The 12,736-nt window shown below is 37.6% G+C and overlaps 2 protein-coding genes and 1 long non-coding RNA gene across 5 annotated transcripts in view; 2 read left to right on the top strand and 1 right to left on the bottom strand.

The window, feature by feature from the left end:
* TRIP4 (thyroid hormone receptor interactor 4) overlaps nt 1-12,736 on the top strand; it is a 374,079-nt gene that overhangs the window by 189,576 nt on the left and 171,767 nt on the right. The gene's annotated exons all lie outside the window — the stretch shown is intronic.
* CSNK1G1 (casein kinase 1 gamma 1) overlaps nt 1-12,736 on the bottom strand; it is a 292,028-nt gene that overhangs the window by 191,276 nt on the left and 88,016 nt on the right. The window lies entirely within an intron of this gene.
* Nucleotides 5,828-10,157, top strand: LOC138169144 (uncharacterized). The gene is made up of 2 exons (XR_011170278.1): nt 5,828-9,436; nt 9,597-10,157. It is a non-coding gene; the product is annotated as an uncharacterized lncRNA (long non-coding RNA).

Below are 12,736 nucleotides of genomic sequence, written 5' to 3'. Positions count from 1 at the left end.
TGCTGAGTAGGTGATTCTTGGTTTTAATCCCAGATCCTTTGACCTCCGGGATATCATATTCCAAGCCCTTCGATCCCTCAGTGTAGAAGCTGCCAGATCCTGGGTTATCCTGATTGTGTTTCCACAATATTCAAACTGTTTCTTCCTGGCTGCTTATAATATTCTCTCCTTAATCTGGGAATTCCAGAACCTGGCTATAATATTCCTAGGAGTTTTCTTTTGGGGATCTTTTTCAGGAGGTGATCGGTGGATTCTTTCAACCTCTATTTTGCCTTCTGGTTCTAAAACATCAGGGAAGTTTTCCTTGAGACTTTCTTGGAGGATGATTTCTAGGTTCTTTCTTTGATCATGGCTTTCAGGTAGTCCAATAATTTTTAAATTATCTCTCCTCGATCTATTTTCCAGGTCAGTGGTTTTTCCAATGAGATATTTCACATTGCCTTCTATTCTTTCATTTGTTTGGATATGTTTAACAGCATCTTGATTTCTCATAAAGTCATTAGCTTCCATTTGCTCCAATCTAATTCTGAAGGAATGATTCTCTTCATTGAGCTTTTGGGATTCTTTTTCTATCTGGAAAATTCGACTTTTTAAGGCATTCTTCTCCTCATTGCCTTTTTGAACCTCTTTTGCCATTTGAGTTAGTCTATTTTTTAAGGTGGTATTTTCCTCAGTCAGGCTGTTGACTCTCATTTCATAATTTTCTTGCATTGTTCTCATTTCTCTTCCCAATTTTTCCTCCACTTATCTTATCTCCAGATCATATTTTCCTTTGAAGCTTTTGGTGCAGGAGTTCGGACTTCACAGTCTCCCTCCTGTTCCATGCTTTGATCTTTTCTGCCCCCAAAATAGGAGTCTAATGTTGGATTCTTCTGTTTGCTTTGCTTGCTTTGCCTGGTCATTTTACCACTCAATTACTAGACTTTTGGGCTTTTTGCCACAGTAGGACTCTGCCACCAGACAGGGGAGCTTCATTTCAAATACTGGGGTTTTCTCAGCTGCCAGAGGTATTAGTTGGGTGCCCTCTCTGAAGCCTCCACATGCTCTGGCAAGCTAGTCACACACCGCAGGACCTCTACCCTAGACTGCAATCCAGATCCAAGCAGGTTAAAGCAAGAGCAATTACCCCTCAGATTGGTGCTTGGTCCCCCTACAGTCTGCAGGCCAGGAGCTGAAGCTGCCATGTGGCGGTGGCTGGGCCTAGGCCCTCAGCGGCTTTTCCCCCCAGGATACACTCACAACTACTGGATCCCAACGTCCACACTGCACTGACCTCTCACTTTATCCTTAGCATCTATGTGTTGATAATTCTGGACCACCACAGCTGCTGGTGATCTGGACTCCCTCCAGCCGGTGGCTTGTCTGGCCCACCCTGGGGCTAAAACCTCGGTGTGGGACTGGACTTGGCTCTCAGAGCTCTGCACTGGCCGATTCCTGCCAGGCTGTCTTCAGTGGGAGGTTAGCTTCATTTTGTGGGTTCTGTAGCTCCAAAGTTTGTTCAGACCTATTTTACATGGATTGGAGGTGGTAAGAGCCAGAGCCGCGCGGAAGTCCTGTTTCTACTCTGCCATCTTGACTGATAAATTATTTTTTTTTAATAAAGTACATTAAAGAAAAAAACGACAGTCTCTGCCCTCAAGTAGCTTACAGTACAATATGGGAGATAACATTTGAACAGACATATACAAAGCAAGTTATACACAGGACAAAATGGAAATATTTAACAGGGAAAAGGCACTAGAATTAAGAGGGGTTGGAAAAGGCTTCTGGTTTAAAAAAAATGGGATTTTGCTTGGGATTTGCAGCTAGGGAGGTCAGTAGGTAGAGCTGAGAAGGAAGAAAGTATATATGGGAAACAGATGGAGAAAATGCTGGGAGCCTAGAGATAGTGTCTTGTTTGTGGAAAAGACAGAAGGCCAGTGCCACTGGATTGAAGAGTACATGTGTGGGAGTAAGGTGTGAGAGGACCAAAAAAGTAAGAGTAAGGTCTAGGTTATGAATGGTTCAGAATACCAAACCAAGCATTTTGATCCTGAAGGAAATAGAAAGCCACTGGAGTTTTACGGGAGTGATATGGTTGGACTTGCACTGCAGGAAAATTACTTTGGGTGCTGAAAAGACGCTGAATTGAAGTAGGGCAAGTCTTGAGACAGGCCAAACCAGCAACAGAGCATTGTAATATACCAGCTATAAAGTGATAAGAGTCTTAACTAGAGTAGTAGTAGTATCAAGTGAGAAGGGAGCATATATGTGAGAGATGCTGCAGAGGTATAATAAACATGCTTTGACAACTGATTAGATATAGGGAGTGAGAGGTAGTGAGGAGTTAAAGATAACTCCTAGTTTGTGAACCTGATAACTTTCACAGTTATGAGTAGGAGATACATTCTTAAACAAGAAAGAGAAAGCAATTACAAAAGATAAAATACATAATTAGTCACATGAAACTGAGAAGCTTCTTTACAAACAAAATTAATGCTCCTAGGATAAGAAAGGAATGCTAATGGGAAAAAAAATCTTTGTTATCAAGTTTCTCTGTTGAAAATCTGGTATCTAAGCTCATAAACATACATACACACACACACACACACACACACACACACACACACACACACACACAAAAGATGTGAAAAGATAAAAAGAAGGAGCCCTGGGAAGATAACAGGCAAACTCGCATACTACTAGTGTAGTTGTGAATCAGTACAACCACTCTGGAAAGTAGTTTAGAAAAAATTAGAAACAAAGTAAATGCTCATCAATTAAGGAATAGTTAAAGAAAATATGTTACACCCACCTTACACCTATCAAATTGGCTAATGTGACAGAAAAGGAAAATGATAAATGTTGGAAATGTGGGAAAATCGTGACATGAATGTATTGTTTGTGGAGATGAAAACTGATCCAACCATTATGGAAAACAATTAGCAACTGTGTTGAAAGGTCAATAAAACCACGAATACCCTTTGATTCAGCAATACTACTACTAGGTCTGTATCCCAAAGAGATCATAAAAAAGGAAAAAAGACCTACATGTGCAAAAATATTTATAGCAGCTCCTTTTATGGTGGTGGAGTTGGAAATTAAGGGAATGACCGTCAACTAGGGAATGGCTGAACAAGCTGTGGTATTTAATGTAATAGAATACTATTGTGCCATAAGAAATGATGAGACAAGGCGGCTAGGTGGCTCAGTGAATAGAGCACCAGCCCTGGAGTCAGGAGGACCTGAGTTCAAATCCAACCTCAAACACTTAACACACACACACATACACATACACACACAAACACACAAGCCATGTGACCTTAGGCAAGTCACTTAACCCCAATTGCCCTTTTTCCCCCCTCCAAAAACAAACAAAGAAATGATGAGCAGGAAGCTTTCAGAAAAACCTGGAAAGACTTAAATGAACTGATGCTGAGTGAAGTGAGCAAAACTAGTAAAAGAACACTGCATACAGTTAACATTAACACCATGTAATGATCAGTTATGACTGACTTAGGTCTTCTCAGCAATGCAATAAACCAAGACAATTCCAAAAGACTTATGATGAAAAATGCTATCCACCTCCAGAGAAAGAACTATGGAGTCTGAATGCAGATCTATGGAATCTAAATACAGATCTGAATGAATATCGAAACATACTATTTCCACTTTTTTGTTGTTTTTTTGTGGCTCTTATCTTTTACTCTTTCTTTTCTTTCACAACATGACTGACATGGAAATAAGTTTAACATGATTGCACATGAATTTCCTGTATCAGACTGCTTGTAGTACTGGTGAGTAAGGGAGAAAAATTTGCAACTCAAAATCTTATAAAAAATGAACGTTGAAAACTACCTTTACATATAATTGTAAAAAATAAAATACTATTTACTCAAAAAAAAAGAAAAAGAAATCATGGTACACAAGTGTAATGGAATTATTATGCTATAAGAAAATGACTCATGAATACAGAGAAGAACTTAAAGATCTACGTGAATTAATATAGAGTGAAGAATGTAAAGCCAAGAAAACAATATACACAATGACTACAACGATGTAAATGGAAACCACAAAAAAAAAAATCAAAGGTAATGTCACAAAATTACAAAGAACAAGCATTAATCCAAATAAGAGACATGATGAAATACTCCTACTCTATTCTTTTGCTGAGGTGGGAGGTCTAAGTAATATTACTGTACAAATATGCTGATTTTTTCTCTTTTTATCTTTTAAAAATATTATCTGTTATATGGGATGGCTCTCTGGAAGTGGAAGGGTTTAGGAAACTGGTGATATAAAAAAATGAAAATAACATGTTGAATTTGCTATATACTTGAAGAAGCAAGCTGGACACAGGGCAAGTTCTTGGCTGCATGTACAATCCTCTTTTTATATTCTACTTTACAGGAATGCTCATCTTATTTGATGTTTATCAAATTAAAAATTTTTTTGAAAAAATGAATGCCATTAACAAACTATCATAACAGTATCTTTGCTGATATGAACCTCAATATGGAAGGCATATTAAAATCAGCAAGGCACTACAATGTGTAGGCCATCTGAAAGGAAATGGGAAAAAATCTCATTATACAAAAAGAAACCTATTATAATGGGAAACTCATTAACATGATAATATATGTATACATACATACAAGCATACCTACACATTTATCTCAACAGAATGCTAGAGAGTCTCAAAATTTTAGATAAAGCTTTAATAAACTATATTAGAAGAAGTAATTTATTGTCCTTTGGTTTTAATGAAATAGTTTCCCTGGTGAGTCACACTGACATCAATGTGGAAAATAAGTTGTTCTAAAAGTAATTATGAATATAATAACTTCCTACCATGCTTTATTTTTAAATAGTTTTCATTACAGCCAAATCTAATATATCAACACATCATCACTGGGGATTCAATAGCAAATACGAAACAGATTTTGCCTTGAAGGAGCATTCATACTTTTGATGGTACACAAAGGGTAACAAAATACAAAATATATACAAAGAAATTTCCAAAGGGAGGGAATGCCAATAATTAGAAGGATTAGAAAAAGCTTCAGGGGCGGCTAGGTGATGCAGTGAGTAAGAGCACCGGCCCCAGAATCAGGAGGATGCAGGATAGGTTCCGGCCTCAGATACTTCACACCCACACAGAAAAACTGGCTGTGTAACCTTGGGCAAGTTACTTAACCCCAATTGCTTAAAAAAAAAAAAAAAAGAAAAAGAAAAAGCTTAATATAGAGGTTGACACTGGATCTGTGTGTGTCTCAAAGGAAAATAGGGACATTACAAAGCGGAGGTAAAAAGGGAGTTCATCTGAGAGACCACTGTGCATAGTTATGGAGGAAGGAAATGAATTGTGATGTATACATATATATATGCATATATATGTATACATATATATGTATGTGTGTATATATATATATATATATATATATATATACACACACACATACAGCTAGCACACTGGTAAAATTATGAGAGGCTTCCCCCTCCCCTATTTGCAAAGGTAAGAGACCATGGATTTGGAAGATAGAATATAACATCAGACTTGTTGGTTAATTTTGATAAACATTTTTCTCCCTTTTTTTTATTCCCTGTGAAGGGAAAATAGCTCTCTGGGACAAAAAAAGGAACATATTGGGAATGCAGGTGATAAAAATTAAAAGATATGGGGCAGCCAGGTGGCTCAGGGACTAAGAGTGCCAACCCCAGAGTCGGGAGACCTGCAATCTGTTCCGGGATCAGATACTTAACACCCACACAAAAATATAACTGGCCGTGTAACCTTGAGCAAGTTACTTAACCCAATTGCTTTTTTAAAAAAATTTAAAGATATCAATAAAATTATTTTAAAGAATCAAGTAACAGGCATTATTCAATTGAATTCAAAGATGTATTTTAAAAGTTCTATGTGTAAAGCACAGTGGGACACAGGAGAAATAAAAAAAGATGAAAAATGTCAACATGATACTTCTTGCCTTTTGGAACATACATCATAATGGGGGGGGTGATGGAGAAAAAAATACAGAGACAAATATGTAGAATAAAAGGCAAAATATTGGTCAGTCAATTAGTATTTATTAAGCACCTCCTAAGTGACAGGTATCACTGCAAAGCATACTAAGTGAAATGCAAATAAAGAATTTGTTCTCAGGAAGTCCACAGTTGAATGGGGGAGAGATAACATGCAAACAGCTACATACAAACAAAATCTATACACGATAAATATGGGGTTGTCTAAGAGGAAAGGTACTAAAATTAAGGAGAACTGACCAGGCTTCCCTAAGAAATGGGTCGTTCAACTAGAGATGGAGGGGGATTCAATGGAGGTAAATTCCATGAAGAAATGGCACCAAAACTAGGCCTTGAAGGGAAAAGAGAGGTTTTAAAAGGCAGAGTACAGAAGAAATTTGTTTCAGGCATACAGAAACTAGCCTTGAACAACAAAGAAAGAAAGGGGAAAGATCAGGAGAAAGTGACAGATAATGGAATACTCCCACTTTGGGAGAGTAGAGTTTGGAAAGCATGAAACAATTAAAGAGGAGGACAGCTGGGAAAAGAATTAGAAGGGATAAGCAGAAGAATCAAAAGAAAGTAAAAGGAAAGAATACAAAACAAAATCAAATGCTATAGAAATTTTCAAGGAAAAAAAAGACAAAGAAAAAGAGATCAGATTTGGAAAGTAAGAAGGTACTGGAAACTTTGTAGAAAGCAGTTCCAAGAAAATACTTGTATGTATTTGCTCAATTAAAAGATGCTATAAAAGAGTTGTTATATGAGGATCTAAGAAATTACATTATATTAATGAGTAATAAATAACTGGCCTGTTTATGTAAAGTAGAATATGAAAAGAGGATGCACATGCAGCCATGAACCTGCACTGCATACAGCTTCTCTCCAAGTATACAGCAAACTCAACATGTTATTTTCCTTTTTTGTGTCATCATAATTTCCTCCCTCTGACTTTCAGACAACCTTCCTTATGGTCTAACCAGAAGTCAAACTAGAAAGGGGCAAAGGAGTGAATAATAAAACTGAAAGCAGTAAGTATAGACTGCAATCTGAAAAACATAAGTAGGTTCTAAGGCTTTTCAATTCTGAAGTTTCAATTCTGAAGTCAAGATGGGTCAATTATTACTCATTATTTTTATATGAAATAATTTCTTAGATTCTCATATAACAGTTCTACTACTGCATCTTTTGATTAAGTAAATATATAATGACAATATAATGATACTTAATGAGTATACAGGTTCCTGAAGCTTTTACAAGAAAGTCAGCTACGTAGTTTAGTGTGTATAAAACACTGGAGTTAGGAAGACCTGAGTCCAAGTCCTGTCTAAGACAGTTACTGGGTGTGGGACCTGGGCAAAGCACTTAACCTTTCTCAGATTCAGCTTCCTCATCTGTAAAAGAAAAATAATAAAATCATCTTTTTCAAAGGATTGTTGTGAGGATCCAATGAAATATTTGTAAAGCACTTTGCAAACTTTAACATGTTATTTAAAGTTAGTTATAACAATAACTATTATTATGATTACCAATTTCATTCTTACCCCCTCAGATCTGAAGTTCACAAGGTTCTAAAGAAGTTTAGCACTGAAGTAAGTAAATAAAAATCAAAGGAAAAAGTTTTAAGGACATGTAAGACCTGAGCATATTTTTATGAAGAAACCAATGGAAACTCTACTATTCCACTTGAGAGTATTTAGGATAATTCCAGCCACCAAGTTAAAAAAAAACACAAAACTCAGTGCCTACCTCCCAACTCCTCACTTTCCTACACCCTGTATTTCCAATCAATTGGCAGATCTAATCATTCCTTCCTCCATGACATCTCTAGCATATAACCTCTTCTGCACTGGCAAAGCCTAATTCAGATCCTCCACGCCTCTTGCCTGGACTACTGCCAATAGCCTTTTGTTTGGTATTCATGAAAGACTCTCCCTATTCCAATCCACATTCCAAAACAGCTGCCAAAGTGCTTTTCCTAAAGCATAGGTCTGTCCATATCAATTCACTAACTCAATAAAATGTCAGTAGCTTCCATCACTTTAGGATAAAATATAAGTACTTGCTTGGCATTTAAAGCTCTTAATAATCTATATCACCTATTACTCTCCAAGCCAACCTTTCCAGCCTTATCATATATATTCTATGAATCCAGTCAAAAAAAGCTTTGCTATTCTTTACATGTAACATTCCATTTCCTATCTCTGTCTTTGCACTGGGGGTTTTTATACCTCAAATGCTCCTCCTCCTCACCTCCACCTCGTGGAATCTTTGCTTTCCTTCAAGATTTAGCTCAAGTACGACCTTCTTCAAGAGATCTTTCTTGGTCATTACAAACTGCTAGTACCTTCTCCCTCAAAGTCACTTGGCATCTGTTTTATAGGAGCTTTACATATACCTATATCATGCAGGTTATACCTAGGGTTTGTTTACCCCATTAGAATGTTAGCTTTTCCTATCAGATCTCAAACTATGCTACAAAGAAGTAATCATTCAGGGGCAGCCAGGTGGCTCAGCAAGTAAGAGCACTGGCTCCAGTGTCGGGATGACCTGGGGATTGAATCCGGGCTCCAACACTTAGCACCACACCCAGAAATAACTGACCTTGTAACCTTGAGCAAGTAAGTTACTTAACCTCAATTGCTCAAAATAAAAAAAAAAGAAGTAATCATTCAAAACAATTTGGTGGATGAGAAACAAAAGTTGATCAGTATAACTGATTAGGAACATAATACACACAGGCAAACAAACACAGTTCCCTAGTCTTTCGTAAATCTAAAGATTCTAGGTCCTGGGGAAAGATTGCACTATTCAATAAAACCTACTAGGAAAACTAGTAAGCAGTCTGGCAGAAATCAGGTATAGACCAACATCTCACATGGCATATACCAAGCTAAGGTCCAAATGGATACATGATTTAATAATAAAAGATATACTAAGTTCTTTGACACAAAGACATGAACTAGAAGAACAAGGTGTGATAGTAATGGCAATTAAAGATTCCCCTGTATTGGGCTTGGTTTTCAAATTGATTGTATTAAAACCCAGAGCTTGTTAATCCCACCTGTGGGATGGACTTTTTGATGTGAAAAGAAAGTCCTGACTGGGAGGAGCTGGTGAGCTAGATTTGGAGAGACACGGGAGAGAGGCGGAAGATCTTTTTTGGAAGCAGCACCTCGTGGAGAGAGGGAGAGACTAAGAGGATTGCTGGTGGCCGCTTTGAATTGCCCTGGACTTTTGAGACCTGCCCCCCTGAGCTGCCAAGGACTGAGGAGACATGGCTGTTTTGCTGGTACTTTGTCTGTCTGTTTTGATGTTATTTTGCCAGATTTGTCCACTGGTGAAAGACTGTCCTGTTGAAGAAGTCCTGGAACCTGGCATTTGGTTAAGAAGGCCTGAGACTGTCCTGCAGACAGAGAGTGAATACTGTCCACTGGTGAGGGACAGTACTGTTGTTGCAGGGGTCTGGAGACTGTCCGGCAGACAGAATGAATACTGTCCACTGGTGAAGGACAGTGCTGTTGTTGCAGGGGTCTGGGAGCCTTTCTGTTGGTTCAGAAGCCCTGAAGAAGGATTTTCTTGTTGTATGTTTACAGAAATCCTGGGAGAGGGCTTTGCTAATGTGTTCAGGGGTTCTAGGACTGTTCTACAGACAGAGGATAAATTCATGAAGGGACTGGCAATGTATCTTATGGCCTTGCTAAGCCTTGTCTCTCCAGGAACTAAGATTGCTGAGAACTTGCCTCGTGTCAAGATGAAGAAAAGACCTCCATTTGGGTATTAAGTGCTGTGTTTAAACTTGATGTAACTCTGGGGTAGATTCAATTGTGATCCAGGGGTGGGGAACTTTTGACCTTTTTGTGTTCTATGGTTGAGCAAATGAATGTATTTTACTTATGTTTGGAAACTAATCTCCATTTGAGAAGAGGGGCTTTGTGGTGGACTTAATTAAGGTATAGCCTAGGGGTGGAGAAGTATTTGGAACAGAGACTTTGTAATTGATTGAATGATTGGAAAGTCCTGGGGTGGGGTAGTCCTTGGAGATTATTTAATCACACTTAGTAAATGCTGTATTTTGAATGATGTCATGTTTTGATCTTCTCTGTTCTGGGTTTGTTACTGAATAAAATAGAGAGCACCTATGCTGGTATTTTGAACCTGGGAAGTTGCCTTTGCTTGATATTATATTACACAAGGAAGAAATTAACTGTCAGATCTATGATAGGAAAAGAGTTAGTGACAAAACAAGGAAAAGAGAAGGACACAGGAGGTAAAATGGACAATTTTGATTGCATAAATTTAAAAGTTTTTGCATAAACTAAACTAATGCAGTTATACTTAGAAATGAGAAAGAAAAACTTTTCAGCAAATATTTCTCAAATATAGGTCTCATTTAAAATAAAAGACATTGGTAAATGGACAAAGGATATAAAAAGGCAGTTTTCAGAGAAAAAAAATCCAATCTATCAACAGTCATTTGATAAAAATGCTTTAAATCACTAAAATTAGAAAAATGAAATTTAAATTAACTCTGAAGCTCAAGCTCACCATAATCAGATTGGCAAAGTTGACATTAAGAGGAAAATAGAAAATGTTGAAGTGGTTGTATGAAACCAGGTACATTAATGAGATAGTATTCGTAAAAATGTTTATTACAGTGCCTGGCACTTAGATATTTAATAAATGCTTGTTCCCTTCCCCATCCCCCTAACGTACTGTTGGTAGAAAACTGTGATTTGGTTCAGCCGTTCTGGAATACAATTTGGAACTATGCCACAAAAGCTATTAAATCATATATACCCTTTGACAAATCAATATTACTACTACTACATCTATACCCCAAAGAGATCTAAGAAAGAGGGAAAGGACCCATATGTATAAATACATTTATAGCAACTTTTTTTGTAGTAGCAAACAAGTGAAAACTGAGGGGTACCCATCAATTAGGATTAGATAAACAAGTTATGCTCATATGAATGTGATGGAATAATGTTGTGTTGTAATGAAATGATGAAAGAGATGGAACTTTGATTCAGTTCAGAAATCTTTACAAAAAAAAAACCTGAGAAGACTTATATGAACTGATACAGAGTAAAGTGAGCAGAACCAGGAAAATAACTGATATAGTAACAGAAAGAAAATCAACTTTGAAAGACTCAGGAACTCTGAACAACACAATGACCAAACATGTTTACAGAGAACTTATGATTAAATAGGCAACCCATATCCTGAGAGAGGTCATGGATTCAAAAGCAAGTACAGATTGAAATACGTAGATATAATACATGTGTATATGTGTATGTGTATTTAACATGGCCAATTTAAGGGAGATGAGAACCTTGCTTAAGTGTGTGGCCTAGGGACTTCTTGCTTGAAAAGTCTCCTTTGCAGGGAGGGGGAGGTGGAGGGGGGGGAAGGAGTGGCAACTGGTACCTCGGGGAATGGAAGATAAAAGTATGGACCCAGGGAGATCCTGGAAAAAATAGGGGGAGGGAGAAGGTAATCAGAGGAAGGTATAGATAAATAGCCAGTTATATAATCAGGGACCTGGTGGGGGGAGGGAAGGGGTCCTACCATGAAGCAGTGTTCTCTCTAACCACTAGCACTGACAACATTCTGGGAGTGAGGCATAATGGTAAATGGGAATCCACTAGGCAAAGACTACCGTTTCCCTGATAATAAGACCTATCCCGAAAATAAGCCCTCCCCTTACTGTGTAAGATTCCTCTAAAATAAGCCTTCCCCAGAAAATAAGCCCTATTGCTACTGTAGTGAAGGTGATCCCCTGCGCTACATGCTACATTACGGTACCCTCTATATGCACCATCCCCCCCTGGGTGAAACGCACACCGCGCTCCGAGTTGCATCCAATCAGAGCTGCAGCAGTGAGCGCGTCATCCTGTTCTTCCCCAGTGATTTGCTTATTGAATAAAGGTACATTTTTTTGTTCACATTTACCTGTTTATTAAAATTGCTGTCAATGTACATTAAAATAAGCCCTCCCCTGAAAATAAGCCCTCTGGTGTTTTTCTGTCCAAAAAAATTTAATAAGACGGTATCTTATTATCGGGGAAACACGGTACAATGCAGTGGCAGAAATCACCTTGAGGGGAAAGCCTAGAATGTGTGCTTTGGAAGTTTTGATTCAATGAGGGAATACAGAGGACAGAGACTAGGCAATTATAGAGGTCACGAATCAGAAAATAAAGGTCTACAGTAGAAAGAAAGAGAAGAGAGATGATAAAGGGCGTGAGAGATATCCTTTTTGAAAAAAGAACAAAAAAATGAAATTTAAAAAACTAATAAATAGGACTAGTTGAACGGAAGGAAAAGAAAAGTAAATTGACTGAGATGAGTAAAAAGGGAGGGAAGAATTACATAACCAGATAAAAGCAGGAAAGAAAGAAAAAAGGAACTAATGAGCAAAACTCAAAAAGGAAAGGAGAAACAAAAGGAAGGAATCAGAGGTGAGAGGAAAATAGCCTGTGTTAACAGGGCCACCTTAAAAAATAGTAAGGTAAAGTAACTAAAGGAACATAGTACTGAATTTACAATGGGAGAAGGGGAAAGGGGGAAAAAATATTAAGGACAGATCAAGAAAACATAAACCTAATTCTTATAACTTTAAATGTGAATGGATTAAGCAATCCAATAAAATGAAAGAGAGTGACAGACTTGGTAAGAAAATGATATGTGGCTTAGAAGAAACATTTTAAAAATAAAGATATTCACAAAA

This window comes from Petaurus breviceps, unplaced genomic scaffold, assembly GCF_028583685.1.
Source record: "Petaurus breviceps papuanus isolate PSGF00001 unplaced genomic scaffold, PetGlider_PUasm1.0 37, whole genome shotgun sequence".
NCBI classification, from domain to species: domain Eukaryota; kingdom Metazoa; phylum Chordata; class Mammalia; order Diprotodontia; family Petauridae; genus Petaurus; species Petaurus breviceps.
Note: the sequence above shows the minus strand (reverse complement) of the source record. Positions and strands in the feature narration are given on the sequence as shown.